The sequence below is a fragment of the Harpia harpyja genome, chromosome 5 (genome assembly GCF_026419915.1).
Source record: "Harpia harpyja isolate bHarHar1 chromosome 5, bHarHar1 primary haplotype, whole genome shotgun sequence".
In the NCBI taxonomy this organism is placed as follows: Eukaryota; Metazoa; Chordata; class Aves; order Accipitriformes; family Accipitridae; genus Harpia; species Harpia harpyja.
Window position 1 is genome coordinate 56498866 of NC_068944.1, and position 21699 is coordinate 56520564.

Sequence of the window (21699 nt, forward strand, 5' to 3'; positions counted from 1 at the left end):
ACTGAGCCTGGAGATCTCCTTGGCTCGGCTGAGGGAGAACTGATGGAAACTGATGAGACTCTTCAAAAATACCTGCCCTCATCAAACTCTGCTCATTTCCCTACTGCCTCTAGTGTCTCCTCTAACACTGTTCTGCCCAGGGGCCGTGTCTTGGATAGTCCATGCCACCTTGCATCCCACCAGGCACTGCAGCTCCTCAAGCACACACATGTGGAGAAGAAGAAGGTCATTAGTCAAACGAAGCCCAACAAAATAAAAATCACAGCAAAGAGGGGCAGAACAAGCTGAGATGGAGGTGCTGGGGGATGATACGGATGTGCTGCACACAGAGCTGATAACCAGTTCCAGGAGCTGTGCAGGATGACCGAAACCACTTGCACCAAGAGACAGCAGCGAAGGGCTTCTCTGAGTGCAGTGTTTTATGCACCTGTGTGACAACTTGTTTAAACAGGAGCTTGTAAGCAATGTGCATATGGCCAAAGAGTCCAGGCAAAAAACATTTTTCTACCCAACTGCCTAATATCAGCCTTGGTTCATAAAAAAAAATCGCAAACACTCCTCTTTGAAATGCCTAGAAGATCTGAAAATAAGCAGGCAAAAGAAGGCCTGGGGAGCTGAACCCTACTGAAACCACCAACTGGTATTTTTGAAGGCTTCCTGAAAACCTTGTCTGAGGTTCACAACTAGAACTGGGGTGAACCCCAGCTGCTGGCTGGAGGCCAATTGTGAAGCTGGTGCAAGTAAATAGGTTACAGCAGCCTTCTGTACGGGCACCAATTATGGACAGGGCGGGAGTGCCTGAAAACATTACATATTCTTGTGTGATTTCCCTTTGAACTGCAGTGCATGGTAAACACTCAAACAGCACTAAATTATTTGAATTTTGGTAATATAGAAGTAATGTGTATCTTTTCCTGGGAGGTTCCAAGCTAACAAGATGCCACCATCACCTTACTGCAGATGCTTTTAGCACACCGCTTGGAGCGTTGTACATTTGGGCCTTCATAAAGGAATACAACATAACCAACACAAGGATTTCTTTTTGTCCTGATCAATTATTTAAAATGATGTTAAACTAGCACATACCGAGCACATTACTAGAGCCTGCAATGTAAATACTGCCTTTTCAAGTATGAAGACAACCAAATGCTCGGGAAAGTTTGCTGTAGCTTGCGAACTCCCTTAGCATGGCCAAAAGAAATAAAGTTACTGCCACCAACATTACATGGGCTTCATGCCTGTGGTTTCTAACAATACCACCCTTGCAGCGTGGCCAGATGAAAAATTTAATTCAGTTAAGTTGCATAAGAAACTCTGGTCCCGCTCGCAATGCAAGGCAGTCCAATCATGAGTGACAATCAATGACCTATTAGGACTTGTGATGCCTTGGGGGGGCAGGGGGCACAAAATACCTGACTGCCTCTTTGCACAGCTGCTCCATGCACAAGCAGCCACGTCTTTCCCTAGGTCTTGGCCACAGCATGGTAGAGCCATTCCCGTCTCTGAGGCTGCAGAGGTGGACAAGTTCAGCCGTTCCTCTGCTGAAGTCCGAGCTGCCATGCAGCTTGAAACACTCAGCTCATGGGGTTTCCTTACTGGCTGCAATATCTAACCCTAAATTGCTGCCACAGGAAGCCTGTGGGTATTGAGCAATCCCCAGACACCGTCCGACCTTGTGCAATGCCCAGCGCGTTCAGAGACACATCACCCCGAAACACGTACAAAGCCCCAAGGTGTCTGCCCAGCACTGCCGTGCCACTGGCTGCTCTCTCCCTCCTCCTTCTGACGCCACTTCTTTCTGCTGAGCAGTAATAGCCCTCAGGAATCAGCATCTCCTGTGCCACCAGTACTCAGAATCTACCACTGTTTCCAGACCAGTAAGAGGTCCAGGGGCTGGGCTGGTGGTGCTCGTGGCTGCCCGAAACTCATGGGGAGAGGAGGGCAGTCAGGAACTGCTGCAGAAGTGGGGAGGGAGGGGGCAAGGGGAGGCAGGTCTTCTCCTGATGCAGGACAGCACTCCTCCTTATTTTGCTTAAAGGGCTTCTCGAAGCCCTGCTCCGTATGACCTTTCATGTGAGCTGTGAAGAGTGACAGCAGATGCTGGTACCCAAAGAGAGTGGAATTTTAGTGCTGCTCTATTTCCTCCCCCCAAAGATTTGCTTTCGGAGGAGGAGGTTGGAGGTGCGGCGCAGCTACCTGAGGGAGGGCTTTCTTGCCTGCTCCTCCAAAGCGCTGGAAATCAAATGTAGTGGAGTGTGCCATGAAGCCTCACTTCACTGGAGCTTTTATCTTTTAAAATTAGGTTAGCAAATTTATTGCTACAGTACCTTGATCTCAGAGTGCGTTATCTATACACATGATGGACTGGAATATGAACTAATTCTGTCAATAAAGTGACTGCCTGCATCTCAATTGCCAGATACAAGGAATTCAGTCTTCCATTTGAGATGCTAAGCAGCTGCAGGCTGGTACAGTCCCCTCCCTATGCTTTTGATTCAGATGCTTCCTACATCCAAGTTTTCTCAGCAACAGATGATGGTCTGGGAGGAGAGGGGGAGAAATCTGGCTCCAGGCACCTGGCTGCACACTGTGACTCTGCACTAGCCGGTGCAGTGTCTTGGGGTCTGCAGCTCCCAGGGACGTCTCCAACTGATACCACAAGCTCTGTATGCGCTGGGGACCCAGCTGTCTGGCTCTGCTCATCTTCAGCCCGTGTCCTGTACTGACAGGAGAGGCAGAGACCAGCAAAGTGTTCCCTCTGCTGGGTTCAGATCAGCAGGGAGCTTCCTTGGTAGAAGGGATCCTCCCCTGGAAATTCACAGCCAGAGCCCCCCACGTTGCCTGAACAGAGCAAGGGGGCTGGACTGCGTCAGAGCATGTGTGCAGGTACACATTAAATACTTTGAATCTAGAAACAACCTTTACATCCTTCGACAGCAGCTCAGGAGGTGATCATTTTAACATCAAACTCTCCACATTACTTACCTAGAGAAAGCAGGGGGCATCTAACTCCAGACTGAGAAACCTAAATTTAGCTGTCTCCATACAAGCTATGGAAATCTACTCAATACCATCTCTGGAGTCTAGAGAGTGACTGAGCAAACTCCAAATTCATGGGCTGATTTCAGGCAGAAACAGAAATATTGGAGGCTAGTTTCACAAAACTGCTTGAGGAGAACACAGCCTCAGTTTGCTGAACATCCAATGTCAAATTGAATTATATCATTTGTTGTTGTTGTGAAGTTCCTTCATTTTAGCAAAAAGAGCTGGAAAATGCAACCTCATGCCAAATTAAAGCCTTTTCTGCCTGATTGTTCAGCAGACAAATCCTCAAATCAATTATTCTCAGAGCTGCAGCCAGGACAACTGTCCACCAAGCGAGTAAGATGAAGTCTGGAGTGTCACAGGAGTATCTGGTCCTTGGTTTTACAACATCTCAGATGTAGGCATGAGGTGAAGGCTTGTCAGCCAGCCCTCAATATGCAAAGGTGAAAGCTTATTCTTCAGATCAGAGAATGCTCTAATGTTAATAAAAAAAGCTAAATTATAATGCAGGGAGCAGGCTTAACTAGACTGATTTGACATTTCTGAAGGCTTTTTCCTCCTCTTTCTAAAGGAAGAATCATTCAGTTCTCATTTATACAACACATTCAGAAGAACTAGCTGATAACATTGAGAGATATCCAAAACTTGAACTGTTCAAGGGAAGGAGGGCAAGGACTGCTTTTCCTGTCATCAAAAGGGCAGCCAAATATTCAGTAATTTCTCCTCTCTTGCTTTATTTGAGCCTAAAAGAGAAGTAGCTCTGTTCTTTGGTTTGTGGGATGTCACCACCAACTCCTCCAAAAGTCTCTAAACCCTTTGGCACAAAGAAGAAAAGACAACAGTCAGATCTTTGTGAGGAATCGCAGGGAGTTGTTGCGGGAGAAGTCTTGCAGTCTTAATTGAAGAACTAGCAGGAATGTTGTTTTAGGACTACAAGATATTTATAGTTTCACCCATTTTGAATGGAAAGGGTACAAATATAATTTTTGCTATTCCTCTGCAGGCCAAAATCTGAGGAACACAGCTCAGAGCACAAAAGAATTTTCACCCCATTCCAAATTCCCATAAAAAAGTGTCCTAAGCCTGAATAATGAGTTTAGTCATTTGAATCCTGAATTTGGCTTCATAACCCGCTGGGAGACTGAAACAGAGCAAAACACATCTGCTAACACCCTGACTTGAGCACCACAATTGGCAAGTCCTGCTGAAGAGAGATCTCAGGCTGAAGTTGTAGAAATGTTAGAGGTTAGAACTAAAGTTTCTTGGCAGAACTGACCTTATATGGAAACCCTGTAGAAAGTCTGCCTGCACTGGCTTTCAAACCAGCATGTAACCTTTTGTTTCTAATAGATATATAAATGTATATAGAAAGGTTAATTCAAAACCACTTAGGTAAAATCAAATAAATCATTCCTGCTGGGGGATGTGGGGGACAGAGTCAGACAGATGTTTCCTCTTTAAGGATCATGGGTTGAAATGAAAGGGGAAATCTCAGGTGGAGGGTGGTTACAATAGGGTTCTTCAAAGATGAGTCTCAGGATGGATCTTGTTTAGCACTATCATTAATAACCATGATGCATAATCTTAGAGCAGTGCAGTTGCTGATGACACCAAGGTGAGAGGCACTGTCAGCTGGACAGCCAGGCTACCACACAAGAAGAATGGGATGATTTTAGCACTGGAACAGTGCAATGGGATGAAACTCCTTGTGACAAAGTGCAGTTTCTGAGGGACCAGTAGGAAGAACCGATGCTTTTAACTAGAAATGTTAGGAGCAGGAGGAAGAGCTGAAGATCTTATATAGCCTTAAGATAACTGGAAAACATCAGTATGATGTGACCTGCAGGAGACAAATGATGTTTCCTAATGAACCTGCTGAGACTGATCTGGTGAGTCCGGGCAGGGGCAAGTACCAATGCTATCAACGAAAACACAGCAAGCTGTACAAGTGTTTGGAGATACAAGGGCTCACCTGGATTACTGTAGTACGTGGCCAGGAAAGCATGCTCAGGAGAAGGGATTTTGGCCTGCAGTGGCTGCAGAGCAGGGCTGTGAAGCCAAATAAGGGAATGGAAAGCCTGTGCTCTCAGAGGAGCCCAGAGGCACTCGGCTGTTTAGCCTAGCTAAAGAAAGGCCAAGAGGGGATATGGTTGTAGTCTATAAATACATCAGAGGGGGTAAACACTAGGGAAGGAGAAAAGCTATTTAAACTGAAGGACAATGCTGGCGCAAGAACAAATGGGTATAAACTAGCCATGAATAAATTTTGGCTGGGAATGAGAAGCAAATCTCTAACCACTGGAGCACCAAAGTCTGTGGAACAGCCTTCTCCAAAGATCACAAGACAAATGGCCTAGCTCATGTGAAAACGGAGTTTGAAAAATCCACAAATAGGGTCTATATGACATAGATACCTGCAGTGGACTGCATGAGTAAGGAGGTCCCTTCCTGTCCTGCCTTCCTCTGGAAGAGAAACGGCATCCTACGAAACAAGTGCCTTTATTACAGTGGGCAGAGTCTTTTCTGGCACAGAGGATCACCAAGAGGAGAGCCAAAGGCAGTAACATTAAGTAAACGTGTTTATATCTCTGTCTTCCTCCGCAGTATGTAATCTCCTACCACCGCACATCAGTGATGCGCAGCAGCAGGAATGTGAGCAAAGGGTTATACAAGCAGATGAGTGAGTGCCAGGACACAGTAGGCAGGTCAGGAGAGCCGGCCAGCTCTGTCAATTCCAGCATCAGAGAGCACTGGGAGCAGCAATATAATTATTGCAAAAAATTTAATTGAAATTAAGATCTACAAGTAACCTCAAAAAAATTCACAGCTGGATGGGCTTAACCTTGGGGTCAAGAGGATTAGCAGAATATGTTGTCCAAATCTGTGAAATAGTAAGTTTTCCATTTTCTTCGAAAGTGAATCATGTGCCCAGTTTCTATTCAGTATTGATAGAGCAATTCACTCTTCCTACAAACTTTTTTCTTCCTTAATGTGATCCCTTTGTCTCCTATAGGGAACACAATAACTTATTAATACCACATAGCTTGTTCATCTGAAGACCTCTGACCACTTTACAAAGATTACTGGGTGACAGCTGCATTTCAGTGTTGCCTGAACTGATGCACAGGAAGAGGGAGGAAAGGATTTTCTAAAACACCTGTATGGCTTTTCGTGTCAGCTGGTCCTGTGCTCCCGGACCAGTTGGGATCAGTTTTCAAGGTTCCTGGATTGACAGGGGCTCACAGGGGGACTGGCACAGGACAGACTCTCAGCAGGCACTGCCCGACCCTGCCAGGGCATAGAGGCTGTTGGCACTTAAACCTCCTGATGGCCATCCTTCTGCTCCAGCACTTGCCCAGGACTGTCTCGGTTGTGACGGCGGGGAGGCACCTGGCTCCGTGCTCCCCCCCCACACCACACCATGACAGACATGGAGGAACTCCTCCGCTTGTTGCCTTCATGCAGCAGTACCCTGAACGCACGGGGCTGTTCCCACAGCCAGGGCGCACAGGCGCTGCTTCATTGCTCAGGCTTTGCAATCCTGTATCCCTGCGCTCCCGATCCCCCATCCCCAGCGTTACATCACGTACCGCTCTGCTGCTGGGCCTCCTTCCTTCCTTGCTAGCCTCAGCACACCCATTCCTCCACAGGGAGAAAAACAACCCTCAGTTATTCATGGCTGGAAAGTACTTCATGTAACAAAATAACATAATATTCACCCTTCAACGTGTCGTCTCTATGTTTCAAATATTACAAATGACAGTTTTAAGGAGGGGTGCTCCTGCAGTAAGTAACGCAGACCCTTTGGATGTTGCAGGGTACAGGAGATGTTTGATTCTGCTGTTTAGCCATCAGGTGCTTATATGCAAAAATTCAAGAAGGTAACATGTATGAAAGTTGTCAACTGTCCACTTAATGGGGAAGAACACAGATGGAAGGGAGCTGTTGCTCTAGGACACCCCCTTCGACTGAGTTTTTTCTTTTCCTTCTCTGAAAATTGTCTGCCCAGGATTTGAAATAGCAATAATGCACAAAACAGTAGTGAATGACACGAAGGCACTTGTAAAACAAAAACTAGCCATGCACGGGTCTGCAAGCGGAGAGGACCACCACAGTCCTCTGCTAGCTGATGAGCTTCCAGAGGGCAGCACCGAGCGCAGTGAAACTGGTTCGAGATGAGACGGGGAGATCAACAGCCCATTGTCTGAACCCTCTGCCCACTTTTTGGCTATCTTCTCATGAGTTTCCTCAGGGCAGGAAAAAGTAGTTGAGAACAGATACCACAATACCTAACAAATTCATCTGATGCCAATTTCTCCTGGGGGCTGTATAATATAGTTAACCACTGTTCCCATTAGAAACACCAAACCTAATTATTTTACGTAACTGCATTAGATGGAGAAGGTGCATGTTGCTGATAGTTCCTTAGTGGGAACATAGCGTAGATCTTCCTTTTGTCCACTTATAATTAAAGTGATCTTCTCTGTATATTAAATTCAGTGGCTTATAATGAAATGCAATAAAGATTCCTGGAGTAAATCACATTTTTCTTAATACGTTTAAACAATTTTATGGAGTCTTTTATTGATTGGAGGAGGAGCAGTTTCCGGAATAATGTGCTTAAACAGACATGACAAACCATCCAATTACCCAGCACTTCTCAAGGCTAATGCCTGAAGTAACGAGCATATCACACAATGGTGCTGCTTCCATTTGTGCCAGATGCCTGAGAGGCAGTGATCATAAACCTCTGCAATGGGTGTGGTGGAGGATTTCAGCAATGACTGGGAGAAAAGCTTGTCACTGTATTGTCTGCATGGACAAATATAGCATGCTGTGAAATCTTGATCAAAATTACCCACCAGCAGAATTAGGTAACGAACTTTAAGTAGTAAGGAATAGGGAGTTATGTCCAGCTGAGCAGTGGCAATTTGGACAACACTGATTCTTCAGTGGAAAGACTGAAGCAAAACGCAAAATATGACACAGAACAAGGAACGCAAACACTGATGAAACACGCAGACAGTTGAATAGACTTTTATTACCAGATGAAACAACTGTGCTTTAAAACAGGATTACATTTTGGCTAAAAAATGAACAAAGTCAAGGAATTAATTGTACATTAGAGCCAGGTGCTTAGTGGAACTAGAAATTTAAGAAAGTTTTTGCTTTTATCTGATGATGCTTGGAAGAAACACTTGTGTTCAGTTTTGTGAAAGCAATATTTCCTGTTGTTGAGCTTTTCTTTAGAAAGACACATTTCTGTTTCATTAGCGAGAGCAGTTGTGTAGCTATAAATGCATGGCAGGCTGCACGGGACAGATCTTTAATTATACCTATCCTTCCGTGAGTTCACTGGGAGACAATTGCTCAAGGCTAATAAGGATTAAAACATATTCAATGACTATCAAAAAATGGCTTAATGCTAGTCTTCCTAAATCCCCTTTATTATTTGGAGCAATATGAGCACAGCAACTTCTGTTTGCAAGTGAAAGGGGAAAACTTTCATACCCACACCCTGTTTTACTAAAAGCTGGGGTCCTGCCTTACTAAATCCCACTGTTCAAAAGACCCCAGCCAATATTGTTGTGCTCTGCAGGGCTTTGATGTAAAGCTGCAAATAATATCAAAGCATGCCATGCGATGGCTTCCATGAAAGGACCTGCCAAGTCATCATAGTCGGGGTCACCTTCGTCTGACTGGGATGGCCACTGACATTAAGTGATTTGCCTGGGGTTACAATTGAGTCCGTGGAGGGGTTTAAATGAGGACCCCAGCCTAAAGAGTCCCAGCGTGACAGATTTTGCCCTCTGCCAAGTGACATAGCTTGCCTCTGCTGGGCATCTGATAAATAAGCTGCATTTCCAGCACACAGCAAGGTGGAAGGCATGTCCTGTCCCACCAGCCTCACAGCCAGCGATGTCCCCAGGGACAGGAGGCTGCTGCACCAGAACAGAGGCACGGGCAGCTGGATGTGACTGGGAAATCCAGGGAAAGTGGAAAACACTCCATGTCTAACAGAGGAAGTAATAAAAACAATCAAACCTGCTTGAAAAGCTGCAGGCAAGGAGATAGGTAAATGCTCCCCTGGCTCTCTCAAACCCCACTGACATTATGCTCCAAGGCCAAAACCATAAAGGTTGAATTCAACAAAAACAGAAGCACTGGGAGAAAACTGCATTCAGAAATCTCTTTTGTTTTTTACCTCTTTCAACCCTGAAGTTTTACAAACAGATCACCTGGACATCAGTTCCCTCTTGCAGAGCGAAATACGAAATACGTGGCAGCGCTGCATGGCAGACGCAGTGCTGCGCACGGGGCTGTGGCAGCCGGGGAGTTGCGGCGGCATTATGCAGTGCACAGTGCTTGCTTCAGGGAAGGGGGGCTTTAAAAAACAAGTATTAGGCACAACACAGCATTAAAAAAGTGGATCATGTTGGTCTCTCATCGAGAAGGTTAATACAGGTGATAACAATTTACTCATTCCAGAGAAATTGCAGAGCAGGAGTGTAGTACTCGATATTCACCTCTGCAATTTTCACATCTTTAAAATAAACAGATTGTGAAGTAGAAAAGGATTAAAATACAACCAGGCAGAATGAAGCATGTGTACCAAGGAACGACATGAAATCAGCATCAAACCCACACACGGGGGGAAAGAAACCTCTGTACAGAGTCAGGTGAGCAGTGTATGTGATAACGTCCCTCTGTACAGACAGCTGAGTAAAGAGCCTATTTCTCTATAGACCAAAGGTTTTTCTTTATCCCTCCTTCTAGCCATGTTCCTCACTTCCTTCCCTTTGGTCCTATTAAAAACCCACTGCTTTGTTTGACAGACTGGAGCTGCCAGCCTTTTTGTCATGCTCCAGCGGGCTGGTTTCCTGCTGGTGGCCGTGGCGAGAGCTTGCAGCTCACGAGCTCTCCCCAGTCCTGGGCTTCAGTAAAAACACTTTTCTATTTTTAAGGTTCTTCTCATCAAGGATTCCCACCCAGTTATGCATGATGACATTTACCACATCACTTGTGACTACAAAGCAAATGCATCTGGGTGCGTTCCCCAGCATGGGGGCCAACTGGCACAGAAGTTCCCTCATCTGTGCTACTGAACTTTGCACCCTCCTGAAGAGTGACCGTGTGCTATCTTGCCCATGGGATGGGCCCAGTGGCACAGGCTAAGTCCCAGACTGGGCTTTGGCACCAGCCTGGGAGGATATGAATTGGCTGGGAGCAGAACTGCAATAGGGACCGCTCCTGACAGAGAGCAGTTTCGATAACAGAGCTCCGGTGCTGGGGATGCTCCCTATTTTATGCAGTATGGACACAGCCAGCGTCTGCAGTACAAACACATCTCAGGAAACTGGATAGCTTGTCACCTACTTGAATATTAATGCTAAAATAAGAAATGTCAAGGCTTGAGGGAAGCAAGTTCTTACCTACTGAGAAACGGGTATTGAGAGGGGATTATGAACTAGACCCAAGGTCCAAATCATCTGGGACACGCTCTGCAAGTGGCCTTGGCTCTGTGATGGGCCTGCTGGGGCTCTGAAGGGGTTTCAGGGCACTTGCAGACCAAGGAGCTGGACTGGCACGCCAAGGAGGGCCAAATGCACTGCTGGTGAGCACATGAGGAAAAATGCCAGCGAGAAGGGCAGGGGGAGGTGGGAATGGTGGAGTGGGCAGTGGCAGCCCCAGCTGGGGAGGAGGGCGCTGGGAGACAATGTCTGCTGGGTGCTGGTGCTTTCTGGTGATACAAGTGGGCAGGGACTGGGGCATCTCCATCGCAGCTCTGCACCCAGGCTTCTGCCTGATACTGGCAGCGTTCTGCTGACAGCGACACAGATCCCAGAGCCTTGCTCCCACGCTGCCTCTATGTGTGTCCTGCTCTCCACTGCAATGGACACTGCTCTTCACATACGTGTCAGTGGCACCCCTGAATGCCAGTACCAGTGGGGCTCAGCCCTTGTACCCCCAAATACCAACCTTGGCAGGCTTGACCCTTGCACCCTGTGGGCTCAGCCTCTGCCCACAATAAGCAAGCCCATTGCTGGGGTTATTCCAGACCCCAGACCAGAGAGAGGGCTGTGGTAGGGCTAGTCCAGCTGCCCAGCACCCTGTATTTAGCAGCAGCATCTGTCCAAGCGGTGCGTGACTCATCTGGGTCTGGCCAGCTCCTCGCGCGGTGCCTTTCGCTATGACTCTGGGGATTTCCATGGAGGGGTGGATGCTGCTGGCTCTGGTGGTGCAGAGCTGGGGGTTCCTGTGTGCCGAAGCCCCCGCACGTAGCGAGGGGCAGCTCCTCTCCATCCCCCCGCCAGGGCCAAGGGAGGGCTGGCTGGTGTCCAGCAAGGGCAGTGAGGATGGGATGCTCCTCTCCTCCCACTCAGCACTTGGTTGACTGGCCAGCCACAACGAAGGTGAACTGCTGGCATGTGGTAACAGCAAGCTGCTGCCACAAGCATTTAATTTTTAATTCCTCTCAGGGTTTCTTTTCCACTGTCCTCCCCCGCACCCACAAAGGACGGCTGCCGGCACCCGTTCTGGAGCTTGCGGTGTTTGGCTGTGTGCCTGACTGTGAGGGATGAGAGAGGGGTGTCCTCAGCCAACCCTGGTGGGTGCTGCCAGGGAGCCCCTCCGGAGCAGCTGCTTTCCCGGGTCAGCATTCAAGGACGGGACACCCGAGGGACCCCAAGGGCTGGGGCTGCATCGTGGCTGAGTGGGATCTGTCTGCGTCACTGTTCCTGGGGCCAGGCTCCCTCGGGCTTATTTTCCCAGAGGCTTCCCCTCCCTCTCCTTCAAAGGAGCATCCTCCAGCAAGAGAAGCTTCTGGTCAAGTTGGGTTACAAAGACGCTGGACGGCAGAAGCACGCCACCTGCCAGGGTACCTTTCCACCCCGCTGGCCGTGAGCACGTCCCCCGTGTAGCTGGAAGCCATTCGGATGTGTTCAGGCTTCCCCTCTGAAAGAAGGATAACAAACGTTTCTCTGCAAGGCCAGCTGCAAGCTGTGCAAACCCGAAGCTTGCCCCCAAGAAGCACCTCTGAGGACTGTCAGGAAGGAATTGCCAGGCTCGCCGCTGAGGAAGAAAAATTGCCTGAAACACTGGGAATTGCCACCTGCCTGGTAGTCTGCCATTAGCATCCAAGGGCAGCTCAGAGCCGCCTCGGCGCAGACACAGAAGTGCATGCAGCTGTCCGGCTCGGGCTGCGGATCCCCTTCTCTCCCTGCTCAAGCCATTCCTCTGCTTAAAAATGTTATTTCGGGAAAGAAATGAATAATGGGAGCAGCACTGGAAAAGCACAGGGAATTCAGCAAACAAAAGAAAAGCTGCTGTTTTCAAAAATGCCTCAAACTGGTAACTGTGGCTTTTTTTAACCCTTTCTCTCCCAGCTGCCTCTTCACCGACCTGCCCGGAGTGCCATCCGCAAGAAGGGTGGGAGCTGTGCGCAGTAAAGATGTGTTTTACTAAAGGCTCTAGGTACGGGAGCAACACCACAGTAAACTAATAACTGACACATGGTGAACTAATAGCGAAATACACTTCAATTTTTAATCAGACACTTTGAATTAAGTGAGGTGGGGGTTTCCGCAAGGCTCCCAGTGTATAATGAAAAGAGCAAAAGTCAGGCAAGCACTCACCCTACTAGTGCTTCTGTCACCTTTTGTTATCTCTGAAAGAATTGCATTTTTCCAATGGAGGCATCACAAGCATTATGATGAGTGGGGGGGGGTCTAACCCTGCACAGCAGCTCACTGCCTGTGGTTCCCAGAGGAAAGGCCATCAATGCTGCAAGAAAAGAAACTGAATCTGCCAAGGCTGCAGATCCAGGTAAACATTATAAACTTAACAAATTCACCAAGACCCCCACGGAGCTGACATGGAGCATGTTATACTGCTGTTTCATCAGCTCTCATTTATCCTTGCCGCTCGTGTGACCAGGTCTGCAAGGTCTCTTTGCAGCCCTGCTCAGCACTGGCACGGCTCTCCTGCCTGCGGCATCCTGTGCCGAGGGAAGGCACAGGTGACATCTGGGCCCCCGCTACAGGCAGCTCCGCAGCTCCTCCTGACAAAAGCGACCGGCTGCCTTCCTTCGTGGGCTACAACCTAGCAGAAGAGAGGCAAAATAAGAAACAAATCTGGCGGATCCTCTGCCCTGATGATGCTGGAGGAAGAATGGCTAAGGTCTGAGCTTGTGTTTTCAGTTCCTAAAGCGACACTGCTCTGCCCGAGCACTGCTGTGTATGTCGTCTGGGACTCCCATGGATGCACAGAGCCAGCGGCAGGGACAAGGGCTGCCCTCTCACAGGCAATCTCATTTCTGAATTTTCAGAAAAGAGTTCATTTTGTTTCAGGAAAAAGACTCCAAACACTGCTCCCTGGATTTTCTCTTCCAGGAGAAGTATGAGAAAATAAAAATCTATTTTTTTGTTCAGAAAGAGAAGAGTTCCTCTTTCCACTGCCCCTGACCTTCCCAGGTCCCAGCACTTCTGCCTTTCACTGAGCTCTGCTTCTCAGCTTTTACCTTAGCAGGAACAAGGAGGACTTCCTTGGCGGGAGTCACTCAGCTCCTTCATCAGGCTCTGAGAGACGAGATAAAGCAAAACGTAGATAATCTTTTGGCAGAAGTGCCCACTACCCAGTGGCTCTACAGTAACTTGGTGACCAGATAGTCCCACACAGACTTCAGGGCTGCAAGTGGTTTAATATCATGTGCCGTCAAACATTACATGCCTTGCAACTCACGTTGGGGATTTTGAGTAAGGAAACCCTCCAATGCGGCAAGGAAGAACTGCAAATTCTGATAACGTTCTCAACTGTTAGCAGTAAAGTAATTGAAAGTGAAGGGTGAAGTGAAATAATTGAAAGTGAAATCTGCGTTCTGTGTCAAATCAGCTATAATGTTCAAGCAGGAGGAGACCGTGGTTAGACTGAAAGATGTATCCTTGGCCAGCCGTAATTTTGCACTCTTCTTGTTCACATCAGCCTGTGAAATAAGTTTACAAAAATACAGGCTACCCTTCAGATGAGACTGTTTTAGTAGGGTCAGAAAGACTTTACGTGAAAAACCTCACACAAGATAAACAGCTATGAATAGGACACTTGACAGACAGGTCCAAAGGACAACAGACAGTGTTTCTGCTGAGATATAATTGCTCTAATTGGACCTGGGCTTGCTAAAATGGTAAAGTTAAAGAGGACTCTGCAATCATGCTGCCATTCTGCACAAAAGAATAGTGTTGTGATGGGAAGCATATAGCAGTTGTGGAAATAATCAACGGCTTTGTGCTCGCTTCCCCCTGCTATCTTTGATTTGCCATTAGGAACATGCACACAACATGAACAGAATATTTTCTCCAGAGTTAAAGGTTCTCGAGGATGAATTGCTTCATGGCTGAAGTCTCTTTGAGTATTATTCAGTTGAAGTTAGACACTTCAAATGAGCTGAATCCATTGTGGTTTTGCAGTCCTGGAGGAGATGCAGAAAAGCCGTGTGAGGCATAATCAGGGAATCTGCCTGCTCTAGGATTGAGGGAATTTGGTGAAGAAAGAAGCTAACTTTGACCTTCTCCAGCTTTAACTTTTCTTTGGAGCACAAGCCTGTAAACTACCTGATCTGCTTATCTAATAAAACCTCCATACACGTAATCTTGGGTGTCTCCAAAACCCGATCTCTTCTATAGTATGAGAACAAGCATGAAGCTCTTAAAGGCAAAATCTTTGTCCTCCAGTAGCAAGTACTGTGCAAGGGTTGACTGTGCAGTGTTTCTCTAGCCCTGTTTTGAACTCAGCATCCAGTAGAGAGAACAGCCCTTTCTGCCACTGTTACATCAGACAGCAGCAAAATGACAGAGCATCACTATGAACGTAGGAAGCATTTCGCTTTCTGGACTCCCTCAGACAACTCCGTTTCACACGAGGGTTGGCTGGTGTGTACCACAGATGCCCAGGGATGCTGGGCAATGCTACCAGAGGTCCCTGCTGGGGCAAACGCAGCAGTGCAGGAACAGTGACAGCAGAACAGCCAAGAAAGGGCAAGCCTGCCCCTGGCCTCATCCCGCTATCACCTGGTCACTTAGTCCTGCCCAGGGCTTTCCTTCCCCCACGTGCCCCATCCCACCCGGTCCATCGTGCCCCTGCGGCAGGCCAGCCTGGCTGTGGCCCGCTCCCGAGGCCCTGTGCTCTCGACGGTGGAATTCAGCACACTGCTGAGAGGCTTTGTGACAAATGTGGCAGGTATAAACCTGTCTCAAAGCCTTTCAACCCCAGTGTGCACCTGCTTCCTTGCACAAAGCTAGCTGAAACACTGTGTCCTGCCCCTCTGGAGGTGCTAAGTAAATGCTGGCTGGGGTTAAACCATGACATCCATAAAGAGCCAGCCTGTCTTATCACACCCTCCCTAACAAAAATGCCTTCTCAGGTCATTTGCAGCAACACTCTGCAGCTCCTCTCCTTTGCTCACATTGCAAATACCAGACCAAGATTGCAGGACGTGCATCACCCAAAATGCGAGCGACAGGGCAGATGTCCTGCCCTGCGCCCAGGCAAAGTGCTGGGGCAGGGTGTAGGTGCATGCAGGAAGGTGGCCCTGGGCAGGCACAGGAAAATGGTTTTGTTCCTCAGAGCACACTGGGAGCGACAGTGTCCCTGAGTCACTAGGAACCATGTCACCAGCCAGCCCATTTATCCATGCAGTCCTGGGTTCACAGGTCCACACTTCTTTTCCTGCCCTTTCCTGACATTTCCCCTGGAGGAGCACTGGGACTGTCTCTCAGCAGGACTGTGAGAGATGTATGGGGACATCAAAGCATCAAACATGCCCCACACTCAGCATCTGCCTTCTCCCAGTGTTGGCTTTGCTTTGTGCATCACAGGCTTTGCCCCACATGTGGGCCTGTCCAATGCCCCAACCAGGTGGTGGGAAAAATTGGCCATGGATGATGCTCTCCAATGAAGGGTTTGTCTCAGACAAAACTGGACGGTATTTATCAACACAAGCCCAACTAAAAAGAGAAGATGTGTTCGTTTCCAGCTAATATACCTATGATAAGCCAAAGATCATATCAAGAATAGTAAAAAAAAGTAAGGATTAACATCAGTGAGATTTACGCAGCTAAAACTTTGCACAACACTGTGAACAAATACAGCAAAAAGTCTTGAATTGCAAAAGAAGAGAAACAGAGCTAAACTGAGACCCATCCTCTGCTCTCTCCCATGAGAGGAGGCATTGCTGGGAATTCTGGGTGCTGGGCAAATTAAAACCAGCATTTCAGTCCAAACTACAAGCTTTTTGGCTTTTCTGTGTGTAAATCAGATCCTTACATTATCTCAGTGTCATTTTGTGGCTGAAAGCAATTCAGCAACTATCAGCACAGCCAGACTGAAATTCAGCAGAACAGGATCTGAGCACTTCAGCTCTTAATGATTAGATGTTTCTGTAGAAATGAATCTTGCAAAAAAATGAAGTTCGGCAGAAAGTTGACAGCATGTGGAGACCGCAGAAGGGAGAGGAACTTTACAACTCGGCCTTCACATTTTCCACCTATAGGATTTCAACATTTGCTAAAGTTGTAGTGAGGGCAGCTTCTTCACAGTGCTCCCTCTGGGAAATATCACATTCAGCAATTCCTGAATTACAGTTTCTAATTATATTTTCATACTGTAATGCTGTCTGAAATGCAAATTTGATGACAGAATAATTCGATCCATGTAAAATAATTACAAAATTACTGTTTCTCAAACCTCAACTCATACTCCCTGCTATTTAAGAAGATAAATTTAACAGCAGCAAAAGTACAGCCAAAACATAGTCTATTTTTTTAACTGTTATCTGACTATAACTGTCTGCATAGATTTTGGCTCACCATGGAAGATTATTTCTAAAATATGACTACCAAAAACATTCCAGAGTTAGGATTTTTGTTGCTTTAGCTTGGAAGCAACAATCAGGTCATCTTTTATTTTGCATTCAGAGTACCATATGCATGGCATCTGCGTTTAATTGGAAAAGCAATTGTTGCTTAAAATGCCAAATCTCTACTGCAGCTCAGTTATCATTTAAAACAGTTGTTGCTAGTGTTGATGCAGGACATTAAATTAGCACAACGTAATGATTTTTAGCAGGGTGGAAACCAACTTCTGCAATATGTAATTTAAGAGCTTGAAACTCCATACTGCTACATCAGTTCCCACTGTCTGACAATTGCCCCCCCTGGTACGGGGGATTTTATTCCCCTCTGAATTATTGCCTTGAGTAGTGGATCGGACCTTTAAAAAGACAGCAGAAATCTCATTCTGTTTGAAAAATGCAAGAAGGAGTCAGTGCTCTGCATTGCAATGGGTTTTTAGGTTTTATTATGCTTCTAGCCTAAATTTAGATTGTCATTGCCCATCAACTCAACCAGATCAAGGTAAAGCACACTAAAGGCTTGAGTGTGTTATTATTACTAGGCTAGAGGCATCAACAGCTCACGTCTGGTTTTAATTTCTTTGGCTGTATCCAGTTGTGTGAGAAGTGACTCAAAGAGATCTCAGTCCTGTTTTCAGCCAAAGTCTCTCCTAAGGTGAAGGGGTCCAATTCCTCAGGAACTGCTGGTCTGCTCGCCCTTCTCCATGGACAAGGAGACTGTCAGAAAAGATCATCTCCTCCTTGTGTGCGTGCAAGGGGGTGACATTTGCAAATGACATGAAGGTTGATGGGAGGTATGAGGGTCAATCTGGTCTTCCCAGGAGAAGGTGGAGTGTCACCAAGTCTGTGTGCATCTCATTTTTTTTCTCTTTATGTCAGAGCATTTCAAGTCTACGTAAGTTGGCAGTCTCACAGTTGCAGCGTCGGGCAGAAGATGAGGGATGGGCTGCAGCCACCTTCCCCCGTCTTGGCGGTAGGAAGGAACCTACAGGCTGTTTGTTCTTTTCTCATGGTGGGTGAAACCACGGCAGGGCAGAGACAGCGGGATGCTTAGCATTACACTGCCTGGCAATTTCACACACTCCCAAGGTAAAATCCAAGTATTTGTTGAAAGTGTTTGGTACAGAGCTGACCAGCAAAAACGAGAGCATGAAATCACCGAGCAGAGGCACGCAGTCCTGGGACGACCCTCACACACCATCCCCTGCCCTTGCCCTGAGGAGGAACCTGTGCCATTTCCTCCAGTTGCAGACACTCGCGCTGCCTGCGAGCTGCCTGCCTGACTGCATCTCGGCCATCCCCACCTCCAGGGCTCAGAGGAGCCTGGGCCGATGGGATGCCCAAAGACCCCAAAGACTCAACGAGAGGGAACAGAACTGGTCACTCAGCCAAGCAGGACACATCCCTGTGCAACCTCAGTGGCACTCACCAGCTTCCTCAGTAACGAGGCCTCTCAGACCTCCCGCCACAACATGGCCGGGACCCTTCTGATAAAATGTGAAGCAGTTTATTGTCCTCCTCTCTCAGGTCAAGTTAGTGCCTTTTGAAGACTTGCTCAGTATTGCTAAAGCAAGATAAGTCCCTTCCAGCTGGAGACGAGGAACCTATTTTTAAAATATTTCTAATGAATAGCTCTTGAGCAAAAGTTGCATCAATTATTTTTCCCCTTGCAGGTGTTTTCAAGGCATCAAATGCTACATGACACTGTATTCAAGCCTAAATGTATGAGGTGAAGCCTGAGCATCATTGCCACACTGACGACTCAAGTCAAACCTGGCAGGTGACTGCATCTATACATGGAGCCAAATCCTCCAAACGTGAAGGTGAATGACTCTTCTGGAATGGCAGGTGCTGCTCAACTCGAATACGTCCCCGTACTCCATGCCCCAGTCCCTCACCAGACTTGCCCCACGGGTGTAAGCTGGTGAACAAGCAGACTTCGGAGGGTGGTGGGTCGCGTCGACCACCTCCCCCTGCCCTCCCCTCCTACCCCACTGCCCAGACTGCGGGGGGACTCACAGGTTGGGGGGGGGGCAGGGACCACCGTTGGCTGAAACACAGCTCCCCACACCAGCTGGGGAGCAGCTGTGCCCAGCTCAGCCCGGGCACATCGCCTGGGCGAGGACGCCGAGAGCCCCACTCCCCGTGGGGAGGCTGTGCATGGGATGCTAGCACCTCCGCACTGAAGCTGCGAGGCTCCTGTAAACCTCGGTTAAACTCACCTGCGAGGAGCCCGTCAAGATTCCTCATGCACTGATGCATTGGCATGAGGTGGAAAATGTAATAAAGAAAATTTAAAATATTTCAGCCCCCCAAAACACTGATATTTTAGGCACAAGAGTTAAATTGGAAAGAACAGATGAGAGAACGCCAAGTGAAATGGTTTAGAGGTTTCAGATGCATTTATCCTTGTTGCTCTGTTAAGAATGCCAAATGCAGTGAAATCTAGAGCATTAAGCCATAACTTTCCTTACAGAAGTGCTTTCAGTTTTAATCTCTGCCTTGGCTCCCTTTCTGAAACAATTACTTTCACTGCATTTGGTAACATTAGAATAATTTTTATAGAATTTTTTATCTCGTATTGCTCTGTGTCTTAAATTGTTTTGTAGCACCATGATTGTTTCAGAGTGGCAGCTGCTTTAGGAAATCATTACCATTATCAATAAACCCTTTGAACTTTGGGAGGAAGGGAACAGGACTATATAATTAGAGAAGATAAGAACGATCTAGCATACTTTTCCAGGAAACAATGTACACGATGGTTTAGCTGTAATCTGTTCTTAAAATGAATCTATATGTTCCCACACAAACAAACTCAGTCTGTGGCACTAAACTTCAGGAGCCCCGGGATCTCCTTCCCCACAACAGCCCCCTCAGAGTAAGTGCAATACAGAAACAAACCCAAACCCCCTCTTCTTTTTACAAAAAGAACCCAGTAGCATTTCATTTTTCAATTACTGTGGTGCTGTTCGTGCTGCAGTTCTTTTTTTAGCTATTCTAACCGTTCTCAACCCACAACAGACAAAAAAAAAGCAAAAAACAAGCTCTGTGTGTGCGTGTGAGAAAAAGGGTAAAAGCCTGTGTTACAGCAATGTTGCTCTCTTGGCATATTTCAGATAATTTTTCAGGAAGCTCTTGATCCATTCCTCTGTAAACACTATACGGTCAAGAGTGCTGCGTGCCCCAGGAGAGGGACAGAAAGCCCGGGGAGCGTGCGGGGTGCGGGGACTCTCTGTGAACAAAGATGATTTAAAGACTCGAACTTTGGGAGTTGTTGGATTTCAAGCTGCTCCTAGCTGCATTGGCTGCTGGCTTCCCCTTCACTGAACACACTGGTACAAACCCGCCTGAATTGGGCAGCATTAAAAATCTACAAGTTCCAACAGAGGTATAAAGCTGTAGAGATGCCCAAATCAACACAATACCTAAACATAATTTCTTTTAACTCCCGAATGCATTAGCCCAGGATTACTCATGTTCATTTATATTCCTAAAGTGTCAAACGAGAACAATATCATTTTATTCTCCTTTCATGGATCATTAATCTAAATTTAACTCCTCTTTGCAGTCCGCACACAGAATTAGTAACTGGAAGCTGCTTTGCATTTATCTGATAGTGCCGGGCTTGTTCATCAAGGCAAACTTCCAGCCAAAACAAATAAGTGAAAAAAATATCAGTCACGATAAGCTGCCTTCTATTCTTTTTTTTTTTTTTAAAGGCAAAAAAAGAAAAAAAAATACCTGACGAGAACATAAAGCAAATGGTTACCTCACACTGCAGAAATGCAAGTTTTTAATAGTCCATGCTCTGGCAGCCCCTGAGAAACGGCAGCGGCAGCGGCGGTGGCGGCGGGGATAAATCCAGCATCCACTAGGTTCTCACAAGGCTTTGGCTGCGCGGCCGAAACCGCAGGCTCTGCCTCCAGCTGACGTCAAGGCGGCTGTCACATGGCCAGGCGCAAGCCCAGGGAGCACTGGTTGTCCTGGCAACCCCAGCACTGCTCCGAAATTATTTCAATAGGTCATCTGTCATACTGCGCGCACATTGGAACCATCACGGGCGCACGGACAACCCAAACACCAAGGGCTCGCTGGAGCGGGCTGTGCCGGGGGCTTGGTCCCATCGCCGACGCTCCCTTAACCCTGTCCCTGTAAGAAAATGCGCCTCCCCCGTCCTCTTCCTCCTGCACCCCCAGCCTCCGGCAGAAAAAAAACCCTTATACGCCTGGTTTGCCCAAGCAAAGGGGCGAAAGCGCTGCCTTCTGTGTGTATTGGGGCTCTTTGACGATGCGCAGCCGGGCGCTGCACCGACTGGCTAAAATTAGGGTCTTTCAAAATGACACACAGCCGAGGTTTTATTCATAGCCACAGAGATGCGCGTTTGGTCGAGAGCATCTCTGCCCAGATTTGGGGCGAGGCAGCAAGGGTCCCTGCCAAAGCGAAGCGGGGAGGCAGCCATGTGGGGCTGCGGGCCGGCCCCCGGAGGTGCCTGGCCGGCTCGGCCTAGCGTCCCTGAGCCTCGGCCACCGGCCCCTCCTGCTCGCCTGCCCGTGATGCTTCTCCTGCTGCTCCCGGCAAAACGTCCCGGGAAGGGGGACGAAGCAGTGTCTGCCTCCACCTGGCTCCGACTCACCTCCGCAGCCTTATCCTGCAGGCAGAGACACAACGCCGGTGTCTCAGATTTCCTTGTAACTCTAGCTAAAATCCAGTCCTTCCCCCAAATTTCCTTTTTTTGTCTCTGCACATTGCCT

The 21699-nt window shown here is 47.6% G+C and overlaps 1 protein-coding gene across 2 annotated transcripts in view; it reads right to left on the reverse strand.

The window, feature by feature from the left end:
* NCALD (neurocalcin delta) overlaps positions 1-20882 on the reverse strand; it is a 61559-nt gene extending 40677 nt beyond the window's left edge. The window contains exon 1 of one of the 2 annotated variants that reach the window (XM_052786981.1): positions 20718-20882. The gene's annotated coding sequence lies outside the window, so the exon portion shown is untranslated. Of the gene's footprint in view, positions 1-20689 lie in introns of both variants that reach the window. The other variant, XM_052786982.1, reaches the window with a different exon arrangement.
* Between the last annotated feature and the right edge of the window lie 817 nt (positions 20883-21699).